We start from the raw sequence: 17,360 nt of genomic DNA, 5'->3' as shown, positions 1-17,360 counted from the left end.
TCGGAGCTTTGGTGGACGCTAAGCACTGCTGCATGAGAAACTGAGAGCGTGATTCTTGAGAGGAGAGCGTGAGTCTTAAGAGGACTCAGAGGAGAGCGCAGGAGGGGAGAGCGTGAGCATGAGAGGAGGCGGGTGCGTGAGAGAGTCAGGGGTGGGCATACACCCGCCCCGCCCATTTTTAGTAATAAAAATGCGGATCCCGGGTTTACTTTTCGAATACCCGTATGGGGCGGGGCGAGTATCCGGATTTTTTTAAAAAAAAATTATCAATCATTCATTATTATTACATATAAAAATTTATAGAGTCAACATATATATATATATATATATATATATATATATATATATATATATATATATATATATATATATATATATATATATATATATATATATATATATACAAGATATATATAACACACACACACACACACACACATATATATGTGTGTATGTGTTTATATATATATAACAAAAAACAAAGGTATATAATATATTTGTTATTATTGAGTAATGTTTACTATATATTGTTATTTGTTACTTATTAAAAAATATACGAACCGAGCTAAATAAACAAGACGAGCCTTATACGAGCTTGCTCACGAACTGTTCACGAGTTTAGCCGAGTCGAACCGAGCTTGTTTCGTTTAATATTCGAGCCAGGATTCGTGTTCACGAAACACTTCATTTAATGTTTGAGTCAAGCACGAGCCGAGCTTATGCGAGCCGAGCCCGAGTTTGCTCATGAGTAGCTTGCTCTCTTAACACTCCTACCCATGAGTCTACAATATGTGTGAGAAAAAAAAACATAATCAACAATTTATAATACCAATAGCCAACTGCCAGTTAACCCTGCATGCCTAATGTGGAAAGATTAAGAATAGATGAGAAAGAACTCTTCCCATATAATAAATAAGTCATTCATCGAATCATCTCCCTACTATCTCACATTCATTGCATGGAAGGAAAATGCATAAAGAAGAAACTATAAATAAATTTGAATTAACCAGCTTTCCGCAATTGTTATCAGAAATAATCTTATCATACAACTTTAATTACCTTTGATGTGATTTTGCCAGAGGAGATATCTCAATAGGATGGTTCAAAACAAATATGGGTTGCAGAAGCTTTGGTTCGACAACAATCTAAAAAACTTGGGCAAATGACACGACTAAATACTGAGAGAGGCTTGGTTTGATAAGTTGGTAGATGATTTAATAAGGATTATCTAAGCAATGTCAGCAATGCATCCCGTAAGAATTCTGTTCTCATTAAACTTGTATTTATATATGTTTTGTTTTGGTCTTCATGCTAATCAAAAGTATCAAAACTAATTACGAAAACCTAAATCAAATTTTGTTACCTGAGGTCGATGGCTGAGATTGAGAAAGAGGTTGATTCTGTGGGAAGCCGGAACTCGGAATTGAACTGAAATAATTGAAATAAACTTGTTAGAAACAAACATAAAGAGGCAGAGAGAGATAGATAGAGAAAGACCGAAAGAGAGCGAAAAAGAAAGAATGAAAGAGATTCAGAGAGAGATTAACCTGGATGCTGGCTGATCGGAGCTTTGGTGGACGCTAAGCACTGCTGCATGAGAAACTGAGAGCGTGATTCTTGAGAGGAGAGCGTGAGTCTTAAGAGGACTCAGAGGAGAGCGCAGGAGGGGAGAGCGTGAGCATGAGAGGAGGCGGGTGCGTGAGAGAGTCAGGGGTGGGCATACACCCGCCCCGCCCATTTTTAGTAATAAAAATGCGGATCCCGGGTTTACTTTTCGAATACCCGTATGGGGCGGGGCGAGTATCCGGATTTTTTTTAAAAAAAATTATCAATCATTCATTATTATTACATATAAAAATTTATAGAGTCAACATATATATATATATATATATATATATATATATATATATATATATATATATATATATATACAAGATATATATAACACACACACACACACACACACATATATATGTGTGTATGTGTTTATATATATATAACAAAAAACAAAGGTATATAATATATTTGTTATTATTGAGTAATGTTTACTATATATTGTTATTTGTTACTTATTAAAAAATATACGAACCGAGCTAAATAAACAAGACGAGCCTTATACGAGCTTGCTCACGAACTGTTCACGAGTTTAGCCGAGTCGAACCGAGCTTGTTTCGTTTAATATTCGAGCCAGGATTCGTGTTCACGAAACACTTCATTTAATGTTTGAGTCAAGCACGAGCCGAGCTTATGCGAGCCGAGCCCGAGTTTGCTCATGAGTAGCTTGCTCTCTTAACACTCCTACCCATGAGTCTACAATATGTGTGAGAAAAAAAAACATAATCAACAATTTATAATACCAATAGCCAACTGCCAGTTAACCCTGCATGCCTAATGTGGAAAGATTAAGAATAGATGAGAAAGAACTCTTCCCATATAATAAATAAGTCATTCATCGAATCATCTCCCTACTATCTCACATTCATTGCATGGAAGGAAAATGCATAAAGAAGAAACTATAAATAAATTTGAATTAACCAGCTTTCCGCAATTGTTATCAGAAATAATCTTATCATACAACTTTAATTACCTTTGATGTGATTTTGCCAGAGGAGATATCTCAATAGGATGGTTCAAAACAAATATGGGTTGCAGAAGCTTTGGTTCGACAACAATCTAAAAAACTTGGGCAAATGACACGACTAAATACTGAGAGAGGCTTGGTTTGATAAGTTGGTAGATGATTTAATAAGGATTATCTAAGCAATGTCAGCAATGCATCCCGTAAGAATTCTGTTCTCATTAAACTTGTATTTATATATGTTTTGTTTTGGTCTTCATGCTAATCAAAAGTATCAAAACTAATTACGAAAACCTAAATCAAATTTTGTTACCTGAGGTCGATGGCTGAGATTGAGAAAGAGGTTGATTCTGTGGGAAGCCGGAACTCGGAATTGAACTGAAATAATTGAAATAAACTTGTTAGAAACAAAGATTAAGAGGCAAAGAGAGATAGATAGAGAGAGAGCGAAAGAGAGAGAATGAAAGAGATTCAGAAAGAGATTAACCTGGATGCTAGCTGATTGGAGCTCCGGTGGACGCTAAGCACTGCTGCGTGAGAGATTGAGAGCGTGATTCTTGAGAGGAGAGCGTGAGTCTTAAGAGGACACAGAGGAGAGCGCAGGAGAGGAGAGGGTGAGCATGAGAGGAGGCGGGTGCGTGAGAGAGTCAAGGGTGGGCATATACCCGCCCCACCCATTTTCAGTAATAAAAATGTGGATCCCGGGTTTACTTTTCGAATACCCGTATGGGGCAAGGCGGGTATCCTGATTTTTTTTTTAAAAAAATTTACCAATCATTCATTATTATTACATATAAAAATTTATAGAGTCTACATAAATGATCTTAGAAAAAATGGATAGCCTGTGTCCAATCATACTATGTCAATCTGAACACAACACACTATTAGATGAGTGATTTGTTTATGACCTGAACTTGTGACAAAATTATTAAACGGGTCATAACAGATTGACTTGTATGTGACCCATGTAAGAATTGTATATATATTAAATGCTAATTAACAATAAAACTAGCAGTGGAAATAATTTAATATATAAGTACCTCCGGCCATTGCTTTGCTCAAGCAGGTTGAAAAACAACTTCACAACAACTAAAACTAGAGAACTAAAAATATTGAGAGGTTCTTCTCACCTATGCCTACCAGTGAGTGTCAATTGATGGAATATACACACCTTATTTATAGGTAGGTCAGGGACCCTTAATTAGAGCTGTTCCCTTAATTATTCCTCCCATCAATGAATAAAAATCAAATAAATAATCAATACAGCTAATTAGTTCCACGAAATAAAATCAGTAAATTTTTTTTTTTTTTTTTGACAAAATGATCGCTTTATTGATAATACTCACGTAGGGTTACAGATTTCTCAGAAACAATAAGTTTCTGAATACAAGTGGGTGGATTAGAAAACCACAACGCATCCCAATTCTGTGTCGTTGCTAATCGGGCTAGCTCAAGAGCTACCTGGTTTGCCTCCCTATGAACATGAGAAAAGGTCCAATGAGAGAAGTTACGAACTGTGGAACGTATATCATCAATTATGTGTCCCTTTTTACTCCAATCTTGCTCTTCCAAGTTCACCACCTCCACTATTAATTTCGCATCTCCCACGAATTTGATCTAGTCATACCCAAGCTTACAGCAGAAATGAGTTGCTTTTCTAGCAGCGATGGCTTCGGCAGCAGCGGGTTCCAAATATCCCCTCCTGTAAAAACACTTCACAGTAAGTAGATCCTCGTCATGGTTATGTACTATCACTCCCATACCCCAAATCCCATGTGAATGGTCAATCGAAGCGTCCCAATTGGCCATAATCCAGCCTATTGGAGGAGCCATCCACTGCAGCTGGCGGCCTACGGCTGGTGTAGAGGAGAACACTGCATGCGCCGCTTGGTAGTCTAACTGGGCAGATTGTATTTGACGAACAACCTTGGTCGGGTGCCAGAGATTACCCCCAAACACCTTCTCATTCCACCTTAACCAAAGCCCTCATGCTATACCCACAAACTGTAGGAACTCCTCTTCATCACAACGCTGCATCATCTTTTCAACTAATTGGAGGAATGTTTACTCCCTGTAAGAACATTTCTGGAAAGTTTTGACACCTTCGCTCCAGACATCCATTGCCGAAGCACAGAGCCACAAAATATGCACAATTGTCTCCTCTTCTTGTTCACAGATTGGGCATTTCGGATTTTCAATGATTTTCCTTTTGAAAAGATTTGCTCGTGTGGGTAAAATGTCATGACATGCTCTCCATACGAAATTCTTTTCAGAATTCGGTATAGACAATTTCCACAATACACTGAGTGGATTTTGAGAGAAGCCTGTTGCTAGTCCCGCCATGTCAACCTCCTATTGCATATAGTATGCACTACGTATGGAGAAGGTTCCCTTAGCTGTACCCCTCCATGTGAGTATATCTGTTTGACCGTTGCAGCTAATGGGAATAGACAATATGGGCTTTGCTTCATCATGTGAGAATAAGTGTTCCACCAGTGCCGTATTCCACCATATTGTTTCTCCATCTATTAGGCTACTTACCTTAGCATTTGGATCAAGCCCATAGGGTTGGGAATATAGCTTAAAAGTGGAGTATTGCGGGATCCATCTATCTTGCCAAATGCGAATATTTTCTCCGTTGCAAACTCTCCAAACTAACCCCTCCCTGAGCAAATCACAAGAGCCTTGAATACTCCTCCACACAAAAGACGGTCGTTTCCCTTGTTGGGCTTCTAAAATCGAGCAATCGGGGAAATACTTGGCTTTCATTATCTTAGCAATGAAGCTATCCGGCATCTTCCACATCCTCCAACATTGTTTGGCTAGGAGGGCCTTATTAAAATTTGTGAAATCTCTAAACCGCATTCCTCCCTACCACTTTGACATCCCTATACGACTCTAACTCATCCAAGAAATCCGACTCTCCTTATCCTTTTGACTCCACCAAAACTTTTGCATAAGGGAATTAATCTCCGAACATAAAGCCTTCGGTAGACGAAAAATACTCATGCAATAAGTTGGTATGGCTTGAACTACCGCCTTTAATAAGATTTTCCTTCTCGCTTGGGATAGGAATTAAATTGACAATTTAAATCAGAATATTTGATTTCATAGAATAAGCTTTAATTAGAATAAATCACTGAACACCGTAATTATTTATATTTTATAATCACAATAATATATGTGACATAAGGGGCATACTTTAAATAGAATTTTTTACAATCTCCCACTTGGCCCTTATGGCACATAAATTCCTTATGGTGTTCAGTTTTATGATATAGCCATTACTTTATTTATTCCAACCATTCATGGAATCCTCCCACTCACTAAAGGAATACTACACACGAATCATGACGGTAAAGTTTTTATATGATAAGCCGTCCCTTCCATGTATCACAATATGCAATACCTCCATAAATGAGTACTTTATGGATAATGTACTTTATGAATGAACTTCCTATAAGTCATTCGGGTCCAAACTTAATTTTTATCCCTATGGATAAGGTAATAAATGTGCACAAAACTTTATTAAAATAACATGATGTCTATAGACTGATTAGAAAGAACCAAGTACAAAATGAATCAATAAACCCCATATGCTCCACATGACTTTTAACCTGCTTTACCGATAAACCTTTAGTCATGGGATCCGCAATCATTAGTTCAATATTGATATGCTCAATGAATACTTCGTTCCTTTTGATGTTCTTTCTCACACAAAGGTACTTGATGTCGATATGCTTACTTCTGCTTCCACTTTTATTATTCTTAGAGAAGAAAATGGCAGCACGGTTATCCCAAAAGATCTTGATTGGTCTCGCTATAGAATCGACAATCTTGAGACCACCAACAAAATTTCTCAACCATAATGCCTGTATAGTGGCTTCATAGCATGCAATAAATTCTGCCTCCATCGTAGATGTAGCAATTATAGTTTGCTTGCTGCTCTTCTAAGATATAGCCCCTCCAACAAGAAGAAAGATATATCCTAAAGTAGACTTCCTACTATCTACACATCCAGCAAAGTCTGAATTTGAATATCCAACCACCTCCAAATGGCCAATGTGTCTGTATGTCAGACTGTAGTCCTTGGTTCCTTGCAAATACCACATGACTTTCTTTGCCGCTTTCCAATGTTCCAATCCTGGGTTGCTTTGATATTGACCCAGTATTCCAACTGCCATTGCAATGTCAGGTCTAGTACAAACCTGTGCATATAATAGGCTGCCAACTGCAGATGCATATGGGATACTTTTCATCTGCTCTTGTTCCAACGCATTCTGGGGACATTGATTTTTACTGAATTTATCCCCTTTAATGATAGGTGCTACAGAAGTTGAACAATTCTTCAGTTTGAATCTTTCTAAAACCTTTTCAATGTAAGCCTTCTGAGACAATTTTAATATTCTTTGATTTTTGTCTCTGTGAATCTCTATGCCATTGACATAGGAGGCTTTACCCAAATCCTTCATTTCAAAGTTTTGAGAGGAACTATTTGGTTTCTTATAGCAAACCTAAATCATTACTTGCAAGCAAAATATCATCTACATATAGGACTAAGAAAATAACTTTACTCCCACTGACCTTAAGGTATATGCATTGATCAACAAAGTTCTCAATAAAACCATATGAGGTAATAACTTTATGAAATTTGATATACCATTGACGGGAGGCTTGTTTTAGCCCATAAATAGATTTCCTTAATTTGCAAGCCTTCTGACTGTTATCATCAAATCCTTCAGGTTGTTTCATATATACCTTTTCTTCAAGATCCCCATTTAGAAAGGCTGTTTTACATCCATTTGATGTAGCTCTAGATCAAAATGAGCTACTAATGCCATGATTATCCTAAATGATTCATTCTTTGATACTGGAGAGAAGGTTTCATGATAATCAATGCCTTCCTTCTGAGTAAAGCCCTTGACCACAAGTCTAGCTTTATATCGTTCAACATTACTAGAAGCATCCGTTTTGGTTTTGTAAACCCATTTGCAGCCTACGGCTACAGCTCCCTTTGGTAAGTCAACGAGATCCCAGACTTGATTTTTAGCCATGGGTTCCATTTCTTCCTTCATGGCATTGAACCAAAATGTGGAGTTATTTTTACTCATGGCTTGTGAAAACGATTTTGGATCATCTTTAGGCTCAACGTCAAAATCAGACTCTTAGAGGTATACAATATAATCACTAGGGATTGCTGGTCTGCTTATTCTAGAGGATCTTCTTAATCCTACTTCCTCCGCATTTGGAGGAGGTTGAGTAGGCTCATTCAGAACCTGTTCCTCATGAGTTGGCTATTTTGAAATTGATTGTGGTTCAAGGCAATCATTTAGATTTTCCCTAAGCACAATCAAACGTCCTTCATGTGAAGGAGTTTCAGTCAACTCTCATGCTTCCTCTAATTCAACCATTTGAGGATGAGCACTCCTACTAGGTTCAGCATCTTCTATAATTTTGCATTTATAGACTCAACAATTCTAGGACTATACGAAGGACAGTAAAACCTAAATCCCTTGGAGTTAACTGCATAGCCCATAAAAAATCCACTGGTTGTCCTTGGGTATAATTTCTTCAGATTTGGATTGTAAATCCTCACTTCAGCAGGACAATCCCATATGTGTAAATTATTTAAACTTGGTTTCCACCCATTCCATAATTCAAAAGGTGTCTTAAGGACAGCCTTGGATGGAACCCTGTTTAAAACATACACAACAGTTTTTAAGGCTTCACTCCATAAAAATAAAGGAAGATCAGAATTACTAAGCAGGCTCCTAACTATGTCCATAAGTGAGTGATTCTTTCTTTCTGCTACACCATTTTGTTGTAGTGTGTTAGGCATCGTGTATTGAGCCACAATACCTTCCTTTTCAAGGAATTTCGCAAATGGACCTATCATTTGTCCTTTTTTTGTGTACCTACTATAGTACTCTCCGCCTCTATCAGATCTTACGATCTCGATTTTCTTTTCCTTTTGTTTCTCCACTTCTACCTTATAGGTCTTGAAAGCATTTAATGCTTCAGCCTTATCATTTAGAAGATAGAGATACATGAACCTTGTATGGTCATCAATGAAAGATATGAAATGTCTTTGATCATTTAGGCAGGGAGTAGGAAAAGGTCCACATATATCAATGTCTATGATCTCAAGAATCTCAGAACTCCTTTTGGCACCTTTAGTGGTCTTGGTGGTTTGCTTTCCATTTATGCAATCCACACAAATACCAAGGTTTGTAAAGTCAAGAGTTTTTAAAACTCCATCATTCACTAACCTTTTGATTCTCTCTATAGAGATATGTCATAATCTCTTGTGCCATAACAAAGTGAAGTTTTGATCCATTAGACTCCTCTTTATGCCAATATTAGTATGCAATGATAAATAGTTGTTTTCAAAGTTGGGATCTAGATCAATTTTGAATAAACCATCAATTTTTATTCCACCACCAATCAATTGTTCACCTTTAAAAATACTGAAAGTTGAATTGATAAACCAAAATCCAAAACAAACAACATCTAATTTGGAAACAGAAATTAAATTTCTAGAAAATTCTGGAATAAAAAATACATTTTCAAGATCTAAAACATATCCAGATTTCAAAATTATTCTAAAAGTCCCAACAACTTCTACTTGTGAAAACAGTTTTCCTGAATAGATATGTTGTTCATTGCTTGTTGCCTTCCTTGTTGTGAGAAAACCCTGCATTGAGTTGACAATATGGATTGTAGAACCCGAATCAATCCACCATGTATTATTAGGAATCTAAACAAAAAAAGATTCATGACACACTAGAGATATAAGATTACCTTTTCTTACGAGCCACTTTATATACTTTTGGCAATCTTTCTTCATATGCCCTTATTTCTTGCAGAAAAAACAAGTATCCTTCTTGCCAACTTTCTTGATTGGCACCTTGTTCTCCTTCTTGAATTTTTGGGCATGCTTGCCTCTCTTGGTCTTTCCCTTAGCATGAATAGCCATGTGAACACCTTCTGGCTTCTCATGTTTTAACCTCTTCTTCTCTTGAACACACATGGTTAGAAGTTTATTTACTGACCATTTATCCTTATGTGTGTTATAGGATATTTTAAAAGGAACATACTCAGAGGGAAGAGAGTTCAATATGAAATGAACCAAGAATGACTCAGATATATCAATTTCTAGGGACTTGAGTTGAGCTGCCATGCCCCTAATTTTCATAATGTGCTCACTCACACTTCTGGAATTATCAAAGGACTTGCTTGATAGCTTCTTCATTAGGGTGCTGGCTAAGGCCTTGTCGGAACTCACAAATTGTTCCTCAACTACCTTAATAAATGCCTTAGCCTTAGTGCATTCAGGGATGGAACCCCTAATGCCCTTAGAGACATGAGATTTCATGAACATTAGACTTAAGCGATTTGATCGCTCCCACCGTTCATGTTTAACAATCTCTTGTGGCGTACTTTTCTCTGTGAGGGCGGGTGGTTCATCCACACGGAGCGCCAAGTCAAGCTCCAAACACCCCAATGTAAAAAATAAATTTTCTTTCTAGTCAGTAAAATTGTTACCATTAAGCATTGGAACATGAAAAGTTCCATCCATTAAAACAGAAGGAATAGCTGCAATAACCAAAGAAAATACTTTAATGCTATGAAATAACTTTATTTAAATTAACCAATGCTAATTTAATAGTAAATTTCAACCTACCTGTGGGCAAAGATTGCATCATGCATGAAATTTACTCTTTATTAATAAGACTAATAAATTTAGCATTAATAAATAAAATTTCCCGTAACTGTGGGCATAAGAGAAATTTTATTTTCAATGTTAAATTTACTATCTTATTCTAATTAAGTCATAAAAATAAAAACGTCCCTGTGGGAATTGGCAAATTAAATTTATGAATGAATTACAACATGATGTTAATTTTCTTTATGAAGTTCACATATATAATCTTGATGCAATTATCATTATAAAATCGAGATGATGTGACTCTACTAAAATTATTATGATAATCACTATTTCATTAACATCCAATAACTGTATAGATGTCAAAATAAAGTTCAAAAGAATAAAAGACAAAACCAACATGTCAGTGGGTAAACAGTATTTTTTCAAGGGAAATCATATCTAAAATCCTTAGGTAAACGCGCCTTTATTAAAAACTCCTTGGGTATTTTTTTTCGGAAATTTAGTCTTTGGGTCACTCGAAATTACTAGAAACTCCATACCGTTAATTTTTGGTAACTGCCGTTATTTGAATGAAACAAACCGTTTCACTTAAGTCCACCTAAGTGGAATTTTTGTATCCTACGTGTTCACATTGGACACGTAGGATATAAAACTCACCGTTTTGGACCATCCAAAACGGTGAGTTTGGCTTAAAATTGAGGGCATCTTCTTTGAAACTTTGAAGTTTCATACGGTGAAAATACAAACCATCCGATACACCTCAAGCGGCAACCCACTGACGCAGACGCCACCGACGCAGACCCCGCCGGCGATAGAACCACCGGAGACAGAACCCACCGGCGACAGAGGCCACCGGCGACAGTACCCACCGTTTTGGACCATCAATTTCGGCGTCACTTTTCCGGCTAGGTTTCCGTCAATTCACAATATTTTGAATCGGAAAAATCTAGTTTCGACGAAGGTATTTTCCGAAATTTCTTTGTGGGTTTTATTGATTGACTGAAATGGAAGCCTTTAATAGTTGTGTTTTGAATTTTTTTGTTGTGTTGAAAGCTTTTGGTCGAAACCCCATCCCCAACCATTTTTTTTGTCCAACATCTGTCGAATATTGTACTTTTGAGCCAATATTATTGTTGATTGGCAGTGGGTGTGGTCCACCTTGGTTGTGGTCCTGGAATGAGATAGTTATTTTTTCGTGTGCACTGGCAAGTTGATCAAGGGTGATTTTTTCATCTGTATAACTATTTATTTTATTTTTTTGCTTCTCTACTCAAATGGTGGATTACCGAGGACATGAAAATAGGAATTCTTTGTGCATAGTTTACGCCAGTTTCATCATTCTACAATTGAGCAGTATTTTTTTTTTTTTTTTACCTAATAGTTCATGCCATACTTTTCTATGCATGTCTTTGTTTTTAGGTCCTCCAATATTGTTGCCACCTTTTTAGTTGATGAGAAGAAAGGTCAATTACTGAAAGAAATGTTAATCATATTAGTATTAACATTTGGAAGAAAAGTATTTTTCAATGGAGAAAAAAGTGGTATTATTGTTGGGATATGATAGATTGTGGTTGGTTGGGTTTTGATGACTTTGTAAATTTTTTTAGGGAAGTTTCATCATTCTACAATTGAGCAGTATTATATATGTGGTTGGATGCTACGGCTAATTTCTTCTTATTGCATGTTTGATTAGACTGCATATTTGCATGTTTGTAGGGAGACGCCTATGCTCATATACCATCTCTAGCTACTACACAGTATTGTTTAGATTACAAATTGAGCAGTACTATTTTTGCAGGGGAATCACATTTTAAACAATGTGATTATCTTTTGTTTAGGGTTTAGGGTACATTTTTTTTTCCCAGTATTGTTTAGATTACAAATTGAAGTGAGAATAATTTTTTGGCAAGCTTGATTTTATTTTTCTTTTATAAGCTTGATTATTTTCTCACATGTCAGTTATATATTGTTAGGTTCATATTATAAGATGAACAGGAGGAAGAAAGATTTCGGGATAGGAGACAATGAAAGCGAATTCTACGATGGGAGGATGAAAAAGGTTTGTGAATTTTATTTAGTGAAACCCATTAGGGAATTGTGATTACTTCTAATAATTATGGGTTTCACTGTAGAATGAACAGTCAATGTCGTCGGCATCTATAACATCATCGGTGAAAGAGGATATGGAACCTGTGCAGTGTAGGTGCAGACTTACAAGCCCAATTATAACATCCACTACTATAAAAAATCCTGGGAGGCGATTCTATGGGTGTGCTATGTATGACCGTAAAAAGGTATTTGAATTTGGATAATTTGGTTTTACGAAATAGTTATTACTTCGTGCTTGTTCATAATTATTAGATTTTTTTTGTGTAATTACAGAAAGTTGGCCAATGTCATTTTTTCCAATGGTATGACAAAGAAACCTGTGCTCGCGGAAGGGAGGTCCTACCTGCGCTGTATAAACAAGTTCATTCCCTGAAATGTGAAGTGTCATTACTTAGGGGCAAACTAAAGATCCAAACATATTTGTTGGTTTTTTTGTTGGTGATTTGTGTACTGTTGATTTGTCTAAGGTTGATGGGGCATTGAGGCATGAGAATGAGGCAATTAGATTATTATCAGTGGAATAGACTATCTGTTTTGTTGTTGTCAAGGATATTGTTTACTTAGCTATGTTGTCCACGTGGATATATGGTTATGGCTTCTATGTAATAATTATGTAAAAATCCTGCTTGTTCGTAATTATCAGGTTGGCTGATTACTTTTATGGAATAACTATTTCCATGCATTAGTTTTATTTGTATGCGGCAATTTATGATTATTTGTATGTTGCTCTTAAGTCTGAAATATTGAACCTTACAGTAGAATTTGCAGGCAGAATTAATTTTATCCGTCCACTAATACAATCTGGAATTGGTAATTGCCATGACGAAATTTCAAAATGTAATTCAATAACTAACCGTACACGTTTAATGCTTAATGAACAACATTGAAGCTAACAAGCACATAAAGTCCCAAAATGAATCCCCCAATTGTTTTTTATATTACAAACATAAAACAAAAAAAAGCCGACATATCACTTGATTATGAAATGGGTATGCGGGAAAAAGGCAAAATGAAGAGATCTGATAAGTGATAAATGTGATCATTGCGTGGCACCACTTCCTCGGCTTCTTAGTACACGTGTAGCCCTACGTGTACTATCACGATATGATGATTCCGCTGCTGCTTCCGCCTGTGGTTCATGTTGGGATCCAAAGAATGCGTTAACAAAAATAATAATTATTTGCAGATACCAAAAAAAAAAAAAAAAAAAAACCGGAAATTAGGGTGAATATTACAAATTAGGCACAAGTATATGAGTTTTTTAAGTACAAAAAAACTGCAGACTAATTTACTAAATTACATCACCAATTTCAGCAAACTTTTAGATATTAGTGGGCAACTATGAAATCATCGGGAAATAAGAGTTTTCTTAATAAAAAAAAAAAAACTTGAATTTTACCTGTGACTGAGTAGCCCTATGTGTACGTACACTTGGCTGTGATAACCCGTAGGCTTCTGCCTCTGCTTGTGATTCATGTTGGGATCCAAAAAATGCGTTTAAAAAAAAGGGGGGGGGGGGGGAATCATCATGAAATAAGAGTTTTCTTAACCACAAAAAAATTTGGATTTTACCTGTGACTGAGTAGCCCTACGTGTACGTACACTTGGCTGTGATGACCCGTGGGCTTCTGCCTCTGCCTGTGGTTCATGTTGGGATCCAAAAAATGAGTTAAAAAAAAGGGGGGGGGGGATCATCGTGAAATAAGAGTTTTCTTAATCACAAAAAAACTTGGATTTTACCTGTGACTGAGTAGCCCTACGTGTACGTACACTTTGCTGTGATGACCCGTGGGCTTCTGCCTCTGCCTGTGGTTCATGTTGGGATCCCAAAAATGCGTTAAAAAAAAAAAAAGGGAAAGATTATGAAGCATTTCCAAATAATTATTATATTACTTGTACAAACACTTCTATAAATAGAAAATTTTCTAATAGAAAACAAAGATTATGAAGCATTTCCAAATAACCTGTGCAACACTGAACTTCCATTGCATATACTAGATTTTAATCCTCCTTAACCTTTAACTTAAAGCACCCTCCCAAACTTCCAGCTTAGAGTTAGCTCCCATTATTTATTGATTTTATTTTTTTGATAAGTGGAGTTAGCTTCCATTAAAGTATCATCAATGCAATCCTAAATAGCGCTACTGAGTTCATCCATTACATAAGCAAAGACAAAACCACATCTCAATAACCAGCTTTTCAAGTTAAATGTCGCAACATACCCTTCCAAGAGTAATTAAAATTCCACTGCTTTCAATGTAACTATTGCAGCATAAATATGAAGATTCAACAAGGTCGACAGTATTTTTAGTAGCTCCTTAAAGTATGTAGATGACAAGTCAGCAAGCAGTAATGCTAAACCGCAGACAAATTTACTAAATTACAACACCAATTTCAGCAAACTTTCAGATATTAGTTGGTAGCTATGGAATCATCGGGAAATAAGAGTTTTGTTAATAAAAAAAAAAAAACTTGAATTTTACCTGTGATTGAGTAGCCCTACGTGTACGCACACTTCGCTGTGATGACCCGTGGGCTTCTGCTTCTGGGTGGGGTTGAGCTTGTGATCCCTACAATAATTTAACCAAACATTCAGACAAATACCAACAATAATTATTATATTACTTGTACAATAATAATTAAGTTAACAAATTTTGGAATATGAACCTTATGTTGTAAAATGTATTTGTTTTACCTGTGCTTGAGCAGCATCTTTTTTCGGCTTATATTTCTTCGGTTTCCACCTCTTCCGGTCCGGGTTCAAAGGTAAATGACAACCTTTATAATTATGCCCTAAACCCCCACAATTTCCACATTTAACAATATATCCACTACGGGTTAGCTTGTAGGGGTTAGTCGGCTCATCTACAGCTTTTCGCCTACTAATCTTTGGTCGACCAGGAGCCCTTCTAATGATAGGTGGCTGGATTTCATCGCATGGATCATCAGCTGGCCATGTCTGCGGACCTTTCATGCCATAAACTCGAGCTGCATATCCTTGCATATACTTGTCCATCTTGTAATAATCATCCAAATAATCCTTTGGTTTTTGTTTATGCATGTAAATTGCGCCACAAGCATGTGAGCAAGGGATCCCACTCACCTGCCATCTTCCACATGTGCATGTGCGATGATCTAACCGGACTAAACGCAATGGCTCGTATATGTCCTCGATCTCAAACTACAACTCATTCTGCCACTGACTAATACAATTCCTTGTATCACTTTTTGACCTCTCCAATTTTTTCTGGATCTTTGGGCATATTGTGTAGTGCGTCGACCGAATTCCATTCCTTTTCTGCTGGAAGCGTACCATTATTTGCAGACGAATTTCTTCAAGCATAGTCAGTATAGGCTTAATCCTAGCTTCCTTAATCCACACGTTAAAGCTCTCAGCCAGGTTGTTTAATAACATATCACTTTTGGTTTGGCAGTTGAAAGCATGTCTGGACCATGATGCCTTAGGTACACCACTAAGGTAATCGTGTGCACCTTTCTCCATTGACATTATATTCCGCATGTGATGGTCAAACGCATAAACATTGGCTGCACGTGCAGCCCCCCACAACTCATCCTTCATAGCTTTCCCTGTGTAGCCTTTCGCTTTGAGGTTCGCATGTAGGTGCCGAACACAAAAGCGATGCTCAGCGTGTGGCAACACAGCCTCAACTGCAATTCCAAGCCCCTACACACATAAATTTATGTTAAATTATATGTAATAACATAAAGGAATAAAATAACACAATAAGAACATAAATAGTATTTTACACCAAATACCTTCTGTCTGTCAGACATTATAGTCCAACCAAGTCCGCCTTCTGGCCCGCATAAGTCCTCCAATAAAATGACAATATACATCAAGACAAATATACATCCTCACAGATGACAAGCATCTAAACCATGTATGAACCCCTTCTTGCATGCATCAAGACAAATATACATCCTCTGAAAGAATGCTCCATCTCTGTGTACAAAAGCACTACTACCAGGGTTGGTGCTGAGTATTGCCATTGCGTATCACCGTGTGAGGCGATATTGCTTAGAGTGCCTACCAAAAAGTTGATGCAATGCCTCCTTCTTCGCTCTATAGCAACGATCAATAGGAACATCGACGTTAAGGTCTCTCTTCACCCTCTGTTTCAATGCATATGGTGTTCACGTGGGGTCATCCTTGAAGTCCCTCTTATAAGTACGAACAAGATACTCAACATCGCATCTGGAGTTTTCGTACTGATTACCACAAATATGAACCGGGTAGTACGTCTTAATTTGAAAACAAGTCCTGGTAGCATCAGTAGAGGCATGAATCCTCCATGAGCAATGCTCTAATTTACAGATTGCACTCACCCTACTCGTGTCATTGTGCTCGTAGTTGTAATCAAACCCTTTCTGCACAGCATGCGTCTTCAGTGCCATCTTGAATGAACCTGAATCTGCAAATTGATCCCCAAACTCAAACGTCACTGGAATCTTCAAGTCATGTTTCAGATTGAACTGTCTATACCGCTTCCTTTTTTTTCCAACCTCGCCAGCATCACTTTCTTGCAAACTTGCAAGACCATCACTTTCATCATCAGATTCCTCATCCCCCAAATTAGCTCCTTTCTCACCTATGTTAATGTCAACTTTTTCCCACCATTTGGACGTCCCATCCTTCTCTTTATTGACTTCATCAGCATCATAGAAAAGGTCCTTATCCTCGCCATCAGTTGCTTCGAAGTCAGTCAACAGCTCCTTGATAACTTCATCAATATCCTCTTCCACTTTCTTCTTCCGTGGCCTACCACCACGTCCATTTTTTTTTGTACCAGTTTTGGGCACGGTGTCTGCACCAACATTCTGATTGTCTTCCTCGTCCTGCAAAACCGGTTGAGCAACCCGTCTTCTTCTTCTTCTGCGTACTGAAAAAATATATACAAAAATTAAAATAAAAAACCAAAAACAAAAGAATCAACTAATAAAAAACCATAAATAATTGTGACAACATAAAGTTAGTTGCTGGTG

General features: G+C 37.1%; 1 pseudogene; it reads right to left on the bottom strand.

The window, feature by feature from the left end:
• Positions 1–9,237: 9,237 nt before the first annotated feature.
• On the bottom strand, positions 9,238–15,372 carry LOC132174224 (uncharacterized; annotated as a pseudogene).
• Positions 15,373–17,360: the final 1,988 nt, after the last annotated feature.

This window comes from Corylus avellana, chromosome 11 (genome assembly GCF_965113065.1).
Source record: "Corylus avellana chromosome 11, dhCorAvel1.hap1.2, whole genome shotgun sequence".
In the NCBI taxonomy this organism is placed as follows: domain Eukaryota; kingdom Viridiplantae; phylum Streptophyta; class Magnoliopsida; order Fagales; family Betulaceae; genus Corylus; species Corylus avellana.
The sequence above is the reverse complement of the archived record's forward strand: the minus strand, read 5'-3'. Positions and strand labels throughout refer to the sequence as shown.